Consider the following 14,122-nt stretch of genomic DNA (forward strand, 5'->3'; position numbering starts at 1 on the left):
TTCCCTTTGACATACAGGAAAAGCATAATCATTGACATTGTACAGCTGAGTTCAAATCTGCCTCCATCACTTACTAGCCATATGACTTTGGGCAAGTGGCCCAACTTCTTTCTCCAAGACTCAACTTCCTTGCCTGCAAAGTGAGTTAATAATGGTACTTACCTCACAGAGCTCCTGGGAAGACCGGATGAGATGTGTATATATCGTGTACTTAGGACCATGCCTGGCACAGGGTAACTGCTAAAATCTTTCAGTTATTTTTTTAAGGATTTATTTATTTTATTTTAGAGAGAGCGAGCGAGCACATGTGTGTGTGCGTGTGTGCAAGTGGGGGAGGAGCAGAGGGAGAAGGAGAGAGAGAATCTCAAGCAGGCTCCCCGCTGAGCACAGAGCCCCATGCCGGGCTCGATCCCAGGACCCTGAGATCATGGCCTGAGCCGAAATCAAGAGTCGGTTTCTCAATTGATTGAGCCTCCCAGGGACCCCATTTTTCACTTACTATTATTGAAAAATATTTGCCTATAGATTAATTGACAGGCTATGGGTTTAGTTAAAGCAAGGTGGTGGTGATGGTGATGATGTGTGGAAAATGGGAAAAAATGCATTTTCCGGGCAACGACTACATTGGGAAACAAATCTCTCCAATTCTTTTGTGATAAAATGATTTTGTTTTGCTCAGGGCCCCTTTGAGTCTCATAACAATGCTCACAAATAGTGTCTTTTGTTCCGGAATCTTGGAGCAGCCTTGAAATCAAAACATAATAAGAATTGGCTGGTTGAAAAGAAAAGCAACAATTTGCTTTTGTTTTGGAAGAGCACTCCTTCCTTTCCTAGTTTGCAACCTGGCAGCTGATATGAACATGTACGTGTATTGGACTTGAGTCTGTGGCTAGTCACTGGCAATCAATGATGACAGCCTCTGGCAGGGGTTCCTGGAGGTGGACCTCCTGATGTTTAGAAGGAGAGAAGTAACAGAAGGATGAACAGGAGAGGGAAAGCAACTTTTACTGAGTGGCCAAGGAGGCATGAATTTGGCACGCACTGTCTCATTTAATCCCGACAACTACAAGCAGTTCCAGGAGAAGAAAGAGGCTCAGTGAAGTTAATAATATCTACAAGATCACACAGCAATTAAATGGCGGAAGGAGGTTCCAGACTCAGGTCTGTCTCAATCACAAAACCCATGCTACTATCATATTACCACCCTGCTTCTCTAAGGACATTTGTCTTCACTTTCAGAAAGTGTGGAGTGGGAGAAAGGAGGAAAGCTCATGCCCCTGAGTGTTTGAGAGAGTCAAATCCAGTGTGCGATGTGTGAAGTGGAGTGAACAGGAGAGATGATCTAGAGAGAAATTCTAATGAAGCAAGCACCGGATACCCTGGAATTTATTCAAAATCCACCAATCATAACATGCCCCATTATTTTATATGCTACTGATAAAGAATAGATGAAATTACTGCTGATTACGATAGGCATTGATCACGAGACATATCCTGGTTTCAGAGATGTTAAATAGTGAAAAGCCCTCATATTAGAATTGATACGAGAGGCCCTTTACCAAGGCCAGCTCCTGTCCTGTCTTAAAGTTTAACACAGGACACAACAACCATTCAAGGTATTTTAAGCACAAAGTGGTTTTTAAAAAAGATTTTATTTACTTACTTGAGAGAGAGAGAGAGAGAATGAGAGAGCACAAGAAGGAGGAGGGTCAGAGGGAGAAGAAGATTCTCCACTGAGCAGGGAGCCCAACGTGGGACTCGATCCTGGGACTCCAAGATCATGACTTGAGCCAAAGGCAGTTGCTTAGCCAACTGAGCCACCCAGGTGTCCCAGCTCAAACTGATTTAATACAAGAGGTTAGTGCTTTATAAGATTGTGGAAGGGATGGACTAGCAGAACTAGCTGGAACTCTGCAGAACTGCCTTGCCAGTCAAAGAGGGGAAGGACGAGGAGGATGCCATTGGGACTTGCAAGTTTAGATAAAGTGAGAGTTCTAGCCAATTCATGGTATACTCATGGGTAGGATACAGATTTAAAATTGCCAAGGGAACGAGCAGAGCCCAGGATTCCAAGTGTAGAGCATCAGTTGTCCTCTTCCCGTGGGGTTAGGAAAGCATGACTTCCCAGCATCAATATGGGATGATACTGTTAGTTTTGCCCACCAGACACCCAAGTCTCAATGTCCAGAGTTCTTATTGGGGCTCAGCCCCAAAGTATGATCGATGGCCTGCGTGGCTGATCTCAGTCTCTAAATCCTCTGGAGGTTGACTGATATTGCATGACCCAAGGCACCTGCCATAAATTGTGTTGTTGGTACTTCCAACATGGCCCCACGCTAAATCATACTGTTGGACCATCTGGTGACCCAAGGCTCCCAGGCAAACAGAGACACTCCTATCAAACGTGGCATTTTGAGGTCTTCGAGATCACCTCCCAGAAGCTGGGATGAAGGTCAGAGCTCTTTTGAGCAAGGTTAAATTCTTTACTACACATACTCACAATTGTAGCTGCCATCCAGGGACCAGGAAGCTGCTCCTGCCACCAGAGCAACCGCCTTCTGACACTTATGAACTAAGACTTGTGGGATTGGAACACGGTGGCATAAAATCCCAAGACTCCATGACTGGGTTGATGTCTCACTTTTGCCGTCCAAACTTTCTTGAGGAGTTTCGCCTGGTGGAGCCTAATACACATTTTGAGTCCTAAACACTTAGGGGGCTGGGCAATGCAAGTTTTAGCTTTGCAGCCTCTGCAGTACGAAGGGGCAGCAGATGATGGTAGAAGTGTCTGCTGAATGTCAGTGACCCTATTTGTCACTCCTCCCCGAGTAGGCAGAGAGCAACACATCTACCAGCGTCCTCCACTGAGAGCTGGTGAGCCAGGACACTGAGAAGCAGCACAGTCGTTCTTGGAGGTGCATACAATAAAATTTCCTGTACCATTAATCTCTCAAAACTTGGGGAAGACAAATAACTATGGTGTCTCGAAAACTGGCTGAGGAGATAGAAGCACATGAAATAATGAACGGTTGGTGTGCTGCAGGGGAGGTGGTTAAACATTCAGTCTTCTGAGTTGGTTGAAACCTTGGCTTAAAGTCCACTGCATCACTCACTAGCTCTCTGAGCGTGAGCTCAGGAATTAGCACAATTCCTGGAAAATGTTTAAAACAATGAATGGAAGCGGTCATCATCACCATCACCTCCATCATCATCATCATCATCATCATCATCATCATCATCAAGACAAGGAGGAGGAGGAAACAATTTCCCAGGCCTTTAAAACCCCCTTGTCCACTTCTGACCTTGGAATAATCTATAATAATCAATTATTGTGTCATTAAATCTGAAAGGACCTGTTTCTACTGTGGTACTCACCAGATTAGTTCAGTAGAGTAACTAGGTCATTGTATGTCCCCTTGTTTATGGAGCTTGACAGAACAACTTGTCTTCTTTCTGTGTTCTCACTGCAGAGTCTGTGTGCCACCAGTAGTTAGTCCTTACATCATTACCTTTTCCAATATCAGCAGCTGTAACTGGTATAGGGATGGATATGGAATCAGACAGCTCTATTGGTCAGCAGCAGTGACCTTGAACAAAATCAGTTCATTTCTCTGGGGCTTTGTCTCCTCACCTGGACACTGGGGATCATATTACGCACCTCTCAGGGTTATCAGGGGTAGTTTTCCCACACATCATACATGCTCATAAAGATTCATGGCTCCTAGAATTTGTAGACATGTCTGGCTTTCCCACTGGATTATAAATTTTTTAAGGACACTTGTGCCTAGCACATGGTAGATGCTCAAAAGTCCTTGCTAAAATGGAAATAATGGCTCTGGGCACCTTGGATGAAAGGAGACATTGAAACCAGGGGCAGGGGACTCAGAAGACCCTCATACAAATTCTACCCTTCCCTCTTTTCCCTTTCCCCTCCTCCCAGGAGGTAATATTCCCTGGGGTTGTTGTTAGGTTGCCTACACTGACTAATGACACCCCAGCAGCTTTGTTCCAAGTAGATCAAAGCCCTCTCAAAGTCCTGGGGAAGGCAGAGAACTGGTTGGGCCAGGATGATTATTCCCATCCTATGGATGAAAGCAACAAGGACCAGGACTCATGAACTGACTCATGAGCAGAACCAGCGACTGCTGGGCAGCCCGCCAGGGCAATGTTGCCTCTTGGTGACTATATTTGTTTGAACTTTGCAGACCTTTTCCACCATGGTCTAGCCAATACCAACATTCTCTCTCGTCGTCAAAGTGCCCTGCTCTATTGTTACCTTTCTGTGCCTTTGTACCAGGGTTACAAGAGCTGGCAGGTCTCCTAGAAATGAAAAAAGGGCAATCTGGGGCCTGGCTATCTGGCAAATCAATAAAGATCCCATGCATAGATTTTTGGCTGGTCTCCCTTTGCTAGGAAGCTGGAAAATTTTTATTCATTGAGCTGAACCCATTTACGGGTCACCCTGCTTTATCTATGATGATCTGTGAGCCAGGAATCCTATTAACACTATGACAGCTTTTTGTACAAATCTCTATTCCTGCATTGAAAATATTTCTTTCTTTCTTTTTTTTTTTTTAAGATTTTATTTATTTATTTGACAGAGAGAGATCACAAGTAGGCAGAGAGGCAGGCAGAGAGGGAGGAGGAAGCAGGGTCCCCGCTGAGCAGAGAGCCCGATGCAGGGCTCGATCCCAGGACCCTGGGATCACGACCTGAGCCGAAGGCAGAGGCTTTAACCCACTGAGCCACCCAGGTGCCCCGAAAATATTTCTTTCTTAGAAGTTTCCTAATATATACTGGGGCTGTGCATAAGGAGGCAGTGAAAACAATACTTAGTAGATTCAGGGGACCTGGAATAATTTAAAGTCTTTGAGATATTTTCCCCCTTTAAGAACTGAAATAATGGATGTGAAAAAGCACAGTGTCTAACAAGTGGTAGAGGCTCCTTAAACATTAGTTAAAACAGAATCCCTAGAGTCCCCAGAGGTTATCTCATACCCTGGCTCAGAGTAAGAGCTCAGTAAGCATCTGTTTGGACTGTAGATGATTTTTGCATAGATGGCAGGGTTGTATTTATGAATCGGTCCTCTCTAGTTCAATTCTGAAGTTCTAAAACCCAGCCATAGCAAGTTCTCATGGGTCAACTTTCTGCTCATCCCTGATCTTGTTAGCAAGCTTCCAACTCCTCAAAATTCAGTGATGTCGCAGGGGTGTATCCCCATCTATAGAGGTATATCCCAGGAGTGTGTCCCTGGGATACCTATGTCCCAGGGGTGTATCCCCATCTACAGCATTTCAGACACACTGTCTCCATGACGGCATCTTGGACTGCTCCCTGCCACGCTCTGCACTGGAAGGACATCTCAGCATGTGTGGGTGGTGTTGGAGGTGTTAGCAACTGCCTTGGAACATAGCTTCACTAGAGTAGCATTTGACAGTAAGCCATCCAACTTCAGGTGACGTAACAACGAGCTCCAGAATAAGTATATTCCATTCTCACCTTGGAACACTCCAGGAACTGCTGCTGGCCTAACTGTGCTTTAAGGCCAGCCAGTTGTGAACCCAGCATGGAAGCAGGGACAGCTCTTCTGCGTGTGTATGTTGAAGTTAGGGGAACATGGTCATGGTGTGACAGATAAATCCTGTTCCAAGTCTTAGCATAGGAGTGCATGTGTGTGTGTGTGCATGTGTGTGTGTAGAGTGTAATTTTCTCAATGGATTCTGAACATACTATCTTGCTGGGGAATTCCACACTCATGAGATTTGTGATCTTGAGACCTCTTTGGTGACAAATATTTGAGTGCTCACCTTGTACATGTGTTTCTTTTGGGGTCTCAACAGAAAGCAGATGACACGTTTGACGATCTGAGGAGGGTTTATTTGCAAGGAGACTATTAACAAAAGTGTGGGTGTGGGAACCACAGGGGTGGGACAGTAACTTGTGGCTCAGAATAGTTGTGGTGCTTGTCTGCAGATCTGAGGCACAGAGGGAGGGAGCTGTCATTGTAAGCTGGAGGGGAGGGCCAGGGATCAGTGACCTTCAGCTGAGGCACCCAACCAACTGGAGGTGCCTTGCCAACAAGGATCCAGGGGAATACCCATCCTCCTCAACAAACCTCCTCGCCAATATCCTTCTGCCTATGGCTTTGGTGATTTTGAGCTAGAACATTGTTCCAGTCCTCAGTGAGCTTACAGCCACATGGCTGATGGAGGTTTAGACAATTTATTGTAAATATAAAGGAAACCATGGCATAAGATAATTATAGATGAGATGATAGAGAAGGTTAGGTAGACATTGAAGGAGGCTTTGAAAGACAGGATTTAGATGTCTGACAGTCGTTGGGCTGAATAATATTAATACTATCTATCATTTATTGAGCACCTACTATGTGCAAAATACTGTCTATAGATCATCTAATTTAATCCTGACAAACAGGAAAGCAAGATTTACAGGGGTTAAGTAACTTGCCTTAGGTCAGAAAGCTACAAAGTGAAAGAGCTAGGGTTTGCATTGCGGGCTGTTCTCTTCCAGATCCAGGCCCTGGTACACTGAACCAAGCTGGGGAGATGGTGGGGTGGACGAACCTTCCAGGGTGCTGGAGCAGAAGGTGGGAAAACGCGAGCGCAAGTAGGCAGAGGAGACCCTTAGTCCACGGGACTCTAGGGCTTCTTTTACACCCACCCCTTTGCAAACACACTTACTTAACAAATCAAGCAACTGCGAACACTGGCAATACTTATACTGGTTCCAACAGCATTGGAGGGTACAGTATCTGATCAGGACTGACTCACAAGCAGTAAACCACACTTCCCGGAAGCCCAGGCGGGCGGAGGGACCCGGATCGCCTTGGGCCTGGGAAAGACTCCACTTCCCAGCATACAGTGGGAGCGCCGGCCCACAACTCCCAGCATGCATGCGGAGGCGGCACGGGCTGGCGCGGGCTCCGCCCCGCTCCGCGGCTGCCCCGCCTCTCCCGCTCGCCCTCAGCCAATGGGAAGGCTCTATACTGCAGGGTGTGACGGGGCCGACGCCGCAGTGGAGTTGCAAGTCGGCGAAAGCGGCGGGAAGTTCGTACAGTGCAGAAGGCGACGCATCTCCGGCTCGGGGTAGGGAGGCCGCGGGCGGCGGGGTCCGAGAGCGCGGGCGCCGAGCGGGGGCCGCGGAGGGGCGGCCGGGGGCTGGGCCGGCGCGGGGCGTCCGGGCGTCCGTGACCCCGGGCGGCGCCGCGCGGGCGTCCCTTCCTGCCGCTTCCCCTCAGGCCCAGCGGCGGCCCCGGCTTCCTGCACCTGCCAGGCCGCCCCCTCCCACTCCACCCCTCCCGCCTGTTTGCTCGCTCTCGCGCGCTCAGACCTGGCTCGCGTCCTGGGCACTCGGGGCCCGGTCTCAGGGCCGGGGACCAGGGGCCAGCAAGGACCGAGGAGGTCCCTCTGGCATCATGAAGTTCACATTCGGGAGGGGAAACACCGAATAGAAGCAAACGCTACAGTTTGCAGACCCTGAAATCTCCTTTGAAACCAGGACATGCGATTGGAGGCCAGAGTGATGGGGGTGAGGAAGGGCATCCCAGAGGAGGTGAGGTTTGACTGGAGAACTGAGAGGGGAGAAGGAGCCTGTTCCCCTGAGGGTAGCGTTCCAGGCCCGGGACCCTTAGGGTGGGAGACTGCCTCCTTAGCACCCTGTCAACGTCCGGGGAGGCCCGGTAAGAGCTTGCCTGGAGGGCATAGTGCCGGGCGTGGAGCTCCGTGGGTCGTTTCCATTCTAAGGGATTTCGTATGCCTTCTCCTGCCCTGGCTGACACGGGGCAGCCTCTGCTGATGCAGTTGTATCCGAGAGCATCACATAGTTTTTCCTACCGCCGAAATAGTTTTTGGTTCTAGTCTCAGAGCTCTTAGGTGATGCAGTTAAATTCCACGGACAGTACCAGAGTCGTTGGGCTGAGAGGTAGAGAGAGAGGCAGACACTAGGTTCCTCTTGAGGCCATCCATTTTTTTTTAACTTCTTTTTTGTCAAGTCACTCATTTTTGTTTTTCTTTGTATCGACGCTTCCTTTCCTCCCCCCAACTGCCTTTCTTGCAACAACTTGGAAATAGTAGTTTTGCTGTTGGAGAGGCGGTTTTAGGGAGCTGTTGAAGAGCCTCATTAATCCACCCATCCATCCTCTCTCCGGACTCCCCTCTCCTTCCTTCCCTCCCTCCTCCCTCCGTCCCTCCCTCCCTTCCTCCCTCCACGAATTGCTTGTCTGTTGAGTCTGAACTCACAAGAGGGAAAAAAATGTCATGATTTATTTTTCAGGGTTCAGAATCAAGACACCTTTTTACCATATGCTGAGCATCTCTTTGGGGAGAATATAATCTGCAATTTTAAAGCAATTTCAGAGGAAAGCTAGGGTTCTTTATGTAATCATTTTATTTAGATTATGCTGTTCAAAATGGCGTGTAGTAATTGGAATTAAATTTCTGGATAGATAAGGTTATGTTCATCTACCCATAGAAGGAATGTGACTTAAGTAGTCACCTAATAATAGCTTTCTCTGCTGAAGCGATCCCAGATGGTTATTCTCTGTGCATCTCAAACATTGCCGATCCAATTCTGTTTTAATACAGTAGAACAACTTGAATTTAATAACAAAAAACTTGTGTGAAGTATCACTGTAAATTTAGTGCTAGTATCTGGTACAGATATCAGGTTTATAGTGTAGTGGCTTCTTGTTTAGTACTGCAAAAATTATGAGAGGGTATTTGTTAAACAAATGGGATAATGGAGTAACGTGTCAAGCATAGAACCTGGCATAGAATAAGTTACTAAGTGCCCAGGAAATGGTTCTGTGGAAAGCTTAGGCTAAGTTCTATTCCAGGAAGCAAGTGTATAAATAAAACCAGCAGTACATTCCAAATGTTGACAGACCCTAAAATTTCTTAAATAGGCCACTTTTTTTTTTTTTTTTTTGGTATTTGAGAACTAATGTGAAATAATGAATATATAACTGAATGCCTAAATGTCTAGAAAAGAAAAAGTACGATTTTTATTTTGATAACTGTGTATTTTGCCTTAAAGTCATCGTAATAAGATAACAGTGTACTATGAATAGAATTCTGAATTGAAAAATACAATTTTGAAAGGATTTTTGATTTGAAAAATAAAACTTACTGGAAGCTTTAAAATTTACCTTATATCAAATGAAAGGTGACTCCTGAATTTATGCAAATGTGCAAATGCTGATAAACACCATATATCAGGCAGTGAACCTAATGGGAGTTAAGTGCTGCTTCTGGTGTGTGTGGGTGAGGCTTTCATGCAAATTGGTCTTCTTGGGTTATGAGAGTAGATTGATAACTGAGTAGGACTGGAGGGTAGTTTTTGGAGTTGTAGGATATTTTCCAGGCTTGCCGAGGTTATTTTTCAGAGTGAGTGGAAATGGACTCATTGATTCACTAGACATCCCGTACCTGCTCACTGTATGTCGGGAACTGGGCTAGGAACAGTCTGTCCTTGCCATTGGAGAGTTGTGTTTAAACACTTTTTTGTTTGTTTGTTTTAAGTTAATAGAGGTCGTTTTTTCATTTCAGTTATCTAGCATCCAGCACACAAGAAGTTATATGTTTAGGACACATTTTAAAAACTACATTCTTATTGATAAATTTAGAAAATACGGAATTTTTAATAAGGATATAATATTAGTTTAGAAGGTGGCAATCTTGACAAAGCACTTAGCTAGGATGTGTTTGTAATCTAGAATACGTTTAGCCCCTTGACTGAAACGCCTGTGAATATGTTCTTACTTGGCACTGTAAATATGAGAAGAAGGCCAGACCCTTTAATTTTTTCCCAGCTTGGTTCCTGAATGCTGCTTACCTAGCATTGAGGTTGCTGTTTTGAAGTAATGTCATTCACTTTCCCAGTTCCTTCTGCCCCACCTCTCCCAGTGTTGTCTTTCATCTCTGCACTCAAACCAAGCACAGTCTACCACAATTTTTTTTTTTTTAAGATTATTTATTTATTTACTTGACAGGGAGAGAGAGAGAGCGTGCCAGTGAGAGAGGAAACACAAGCAGGGGGAGTGGGAGAGGGAGAAGCAGGCTTCCCACCAAGCAGGGAGTCCAGTGCGGTCCTTGATATGGGACTCGATGTGGACTTGATCCCAGGACTCTGGGATCAGGACCTGAGCCAAAGGCGGATGCTTAATGACTGAGCCACCCAGGTGCTCTAGGACCTTCTACCCTTCCTTCAAAAAGGAACGCTCTCTAGAGAGCCTAGAGAGGGATGAGATGTGTCCTTCCCTCCCAGTAGGAGTTAGATTTTTAATTTTCATCAGTAAATATTAATGACAGAAAAACTACTTCATAGTAGCATTCTCCAGTAAATTTATTAAGACATTTGTTAGCCACAGCATCTTTGTCAACTTGGGAAAATATAGTGTGAATCATATTGTTTCTTTAGTCTTCATGTAGATACATGGATTTTGATGATTCTTTGCAATAATTCCTGTCTCTCCATGGCTTTCTGGCCTATTGGATGGGAACCAGTACTCTAGGATTAAATTAAGATCGACACTGCTCACACTGGCTAATATTTAGGAGGAATATTAAACATACGCACATACCAAGATATTTACCAATAAAGCCATATACATTAAGTGGGATGATGTAGTAGGTGGAGTCATATAATTAAATTGCAGGGTTCTTAGTTGGGAGATTTAGGAGTGTTCCAACCTCTACCTTTTAAAGAGATAATATACTTTATTGGAAAGGCACATTTGTCTTAGGACCTCACTATCTAGTTGGTCCCACAAGGGACTGAAGAACCAGAACGTCATTAGGAACAAGGACAGCAGCACCCCCCCCCCCCCCGGCAATCTCCCACTCTTTCAGGGGAAGTTAGAGTTCTTTCTGTGCATTTTTTTCATCTCTTTGCAGGCTGGCTTTCTTGCTGCTGTTTGCACGTGGATGTCTGCTCCACAGCTAGCTCCTCGTTTTAAGAACCCAAAAGAGACTCCATTATCCATCTTTGTCAATTATATTTAAAATTTTAAAAAATCATGAATTTGGAAATTTTACAGCTAAGATAACTATAGCTTTATTTCAGATTAATTGCTTTTTCTCCAATTGTTTTACCAAGTAACAGCTGAACAAGTGCCATTGTTTGATGATACTATGTATAAATGCATTGTGAACACATTTCACAATACTAAGAGTTGGAAAGTGCTTTTAAACCTTCAGTCTTCAAAAGCTATGTCTGGAAGACATAGAAGCAAACTTGTACTGTTTCTGTTGGCAATATTGCCTTTTTTTCACTTCTTATTGCAGTTTACTATATAATATGGCAACAGAGCTAGCTAGCAACAAAGGGATTATATCTAAGTATAAATTTTTTTGTGAGAGGTAGTAAGGAGAAGTCTTTTATTTGGGAATCAAGATAAAAGTTTTAAAAATTCATTTTTTACAAACTAAGCTCAGGTTATGACACTTTAGAGGCTTAATCTTCCTGGTTTGTCAGGCCTTTAGAAAGTATTTTAGAAACTGTGACTTTGCAAATTTACATTACCTTTCATGCTGCTGGTAGGAATGTAAAATGGTATAGCTGCTGTGGAAATGAGTTTGGCAGTTTCTTAAGAAGCTAAACATACACTTAACAATTGCATTCTTGAGTATTTATCCTAGAAAAATGAAAACTTTTTCACACAAAGACCTGTACATGAATGTTCATAGCAGCTTTTCAAATAATAGCCAGGACTCAAAAACAACTCCACCTGTCCTTCAGTGGGTAAGTGGTTAAATAAAATGTGGTCTAGCCATATAATGGAACACCCACTCATAATAAAAAAAGGAACAATATTGCTGACATGTGACAGTTTGGGTGGAGCTTAACGGACATTGTACTATCGAGTGACAAAAGCCAATCTCAGAAGGGTGTGTGACTGTATCATTTTGTTTATATAGTATTCTTTTTAAAAAAAATTTTAAAAAAGATTTATTTATTTATTTGACAGAGAGAGAGATCACAAGCAGGCAGAGAGGCAGGCAGAGAGAGAGGGGGAAGCAGACTCCCCGCTGAGCAGAGAGCCCGATGCGGGGCTCGATCCCAGGGCCCTGAGACCATGACCTGAGCCGAAGGCAGAGGCTTAACCCACTGAGCCACCCAGGCGCCCCTGCTTATATAGTATTCTTGAAGTGATAAAATTGTAGAAATGGAGAACAAATCATTGTCTGTGGGGTTGAGGCTGGTGGGGTGGTGTGTTAACTCTGAAGAGGTAGCACAGAGGAATTTCTACGTAGTAACAGTTCTGTATCCTGATTGTTGGGATGGTTACAAAAGTCTTTACACATGATGAACTGTCCTAGGACTATAAATACGCTCAGAAAAAGAATGTAAAAACTGAAATTCGAATAAGTAGTTTAATTACTAATACTGTATCAATGTCAGTTTTCTGGTTTTGCTAATAGTACTGTGTGTGTCCAGTGTATGGCTCAATCACATTTCATTTAACTGTTAACCCACTGAAGGAGCTGTGGATTGTTTCTGGTTTTTGGCAATTACAGATAAAGCTGCTGTGAACACTCAAGTTCAGGGTTTGTTCCCCCCCCTTGATTTATTTGAGTATAATTGACTCAACGTTACATAGTTTCAGGTGTACAAAAGTTATTGGACACATTATGGATTCCGCTGCCTGCACCACACGTATAGCTACCATCTGTCAGGATGCATCGCTGTTACATTATTAACTATATTCCTTACCTTGTGCCTTCCTGTGACTCATTCATTCCATAATTGGAAGTGTGTATTCATGTACAGGTTTTAGTGTGAATTTAAGTTTTTATTCTTCTAGGATAAATGCCTGGGAGTACGAATGTTGGGTTGTGGGGTAAGTGAGTGTTTAACTTAAGAAACTGCCAAACGTCTCCACTATAGCTGTACCATTTTACAGTCCTATCATCACTCTATGAGAGATGCAGTTTTGTCACATTCTCGCCAGCATTTGGGGTTGGCAGTATTTTTTATGTTAGCCATGATGATAGGTGTGCAGTACTATCGCATCGTGGCTTTAATTTGCATTTCCTAGTGGCTAATGATGTTGAACATCTATCTTTTTTGGTGACTCGTCTGTTTGTATATTTTGCCCATTTTGTGTTCGGATTGTTTGTTTTCTTACTGTTGATTTAATTTTATTTATTTCTTTATTTTTTTAAAAAAGATTTTATTTATTTATTTGACAGACAGAGATCACAAGTAGGCAGAGAGGCAGTCAGAGAGAGGAGGAAGCAGGCTCCCTGCTGAGCAGAGAGCCCAATGGGGGACTCGATCCCAGGACCCTGAGATCATGACCTGAGCCAAAGGCAGAGGCTTAACCCACTGAGCTACCCAAGCGCCCCTTATTGTTGATTTTAGAGTGTCCTTTGTATATTGTATATTCTGAATACAAGTGCTTTGCCAGAGAAGTGATTTGTAAATATATTCTCTCAGTCTGTGGCTTGTCTTTTCCTCTATTAAAATTGTCTTTTTTTTTTTTTTTTAAAGACTTTATTTATTTATTTGACAGAGAGAGAGATCACAAGTAGGCAGAGAAGCAGGCAGAGAGAGAGGGGGAAGCAGACTCCCCGCTGAGCAGAGAGCCCGATGTGGGGCTCAATCCCAGGACCCTGGCATCATGACCTGAGCCGAAGGCAGACGCCTAACGCACTGAGCCACCCAGGCACCCCTAAAATTGTCTTTTGTAGTCCAAAAGATTTTAATTGATGAGGTCCAACTTATTGATACATGAATTGTGTTTTTGGCATCATGCATGTGTCAGAACTCTTTTATCTAATCCTAGGTCAGAAAGATACTTGGAATTTGATGTCTTACATTTAGATCTGTGATCCATTTTGGGTTAATTTTTGCACAGGATATGAGGTTTATGTCTTTAGTCTTTGTTTTTCTTTTCCTTTTGCCTGTGGATGTCCAACTGTTCCAAAACCATTAGTTGAAAAGACTACACTTGCCCCCTTGAATCATATTTTACCTTTGTGAAAAAAAATCAGTTGGCCATACACGGTAAACTTCATACCAAAATGAAGATAGGGAGTGAGTGTGCAGTGAAGTATGAACATTAATATAAATTTATGTAAGTACGGCATGGCTTGAGTC

The 14,122-nt window shown here is 44.0% G+C and overlaps 1 protein-coding gene across 2 annotated transcripts in view; it reads left to right on the forward strand.

Annotated features, from left to right (window-relative positions):
• The first annotated feature begins 7,012 nt into the window (after positions 1-7,012).
• VRK1 (VRK serine/threonine kinase 1) overlaps positions 7,013-14,122 on the forward strand; it is a 74,076-nt gene continuing 66,966 nt past the window's right edge. Inside the window, exon 1 of one of the 2 annotated variants that reach the window (XM_080808049.1) lies at positions 7,013-7,107. The gene's annotated coding sequence lies outside the window, so the exon portion shown is untranslated. The remainder of the gene's footprint in view (positions 7,108-14,122) is intronic. The other variant, XM_080808050.1, reaches the window with a different exon arrangement.

This window comes from Martes martes (genome assembly GCF_963455335.1).
Source record: "Martes martes genome assembly, chromosome: 7".
Lineage (NCBI taxonomy): Eukaryota > Metazoa > Chordata > Mammalia > Carnivora > Mustelidae > Martes > Martes martes.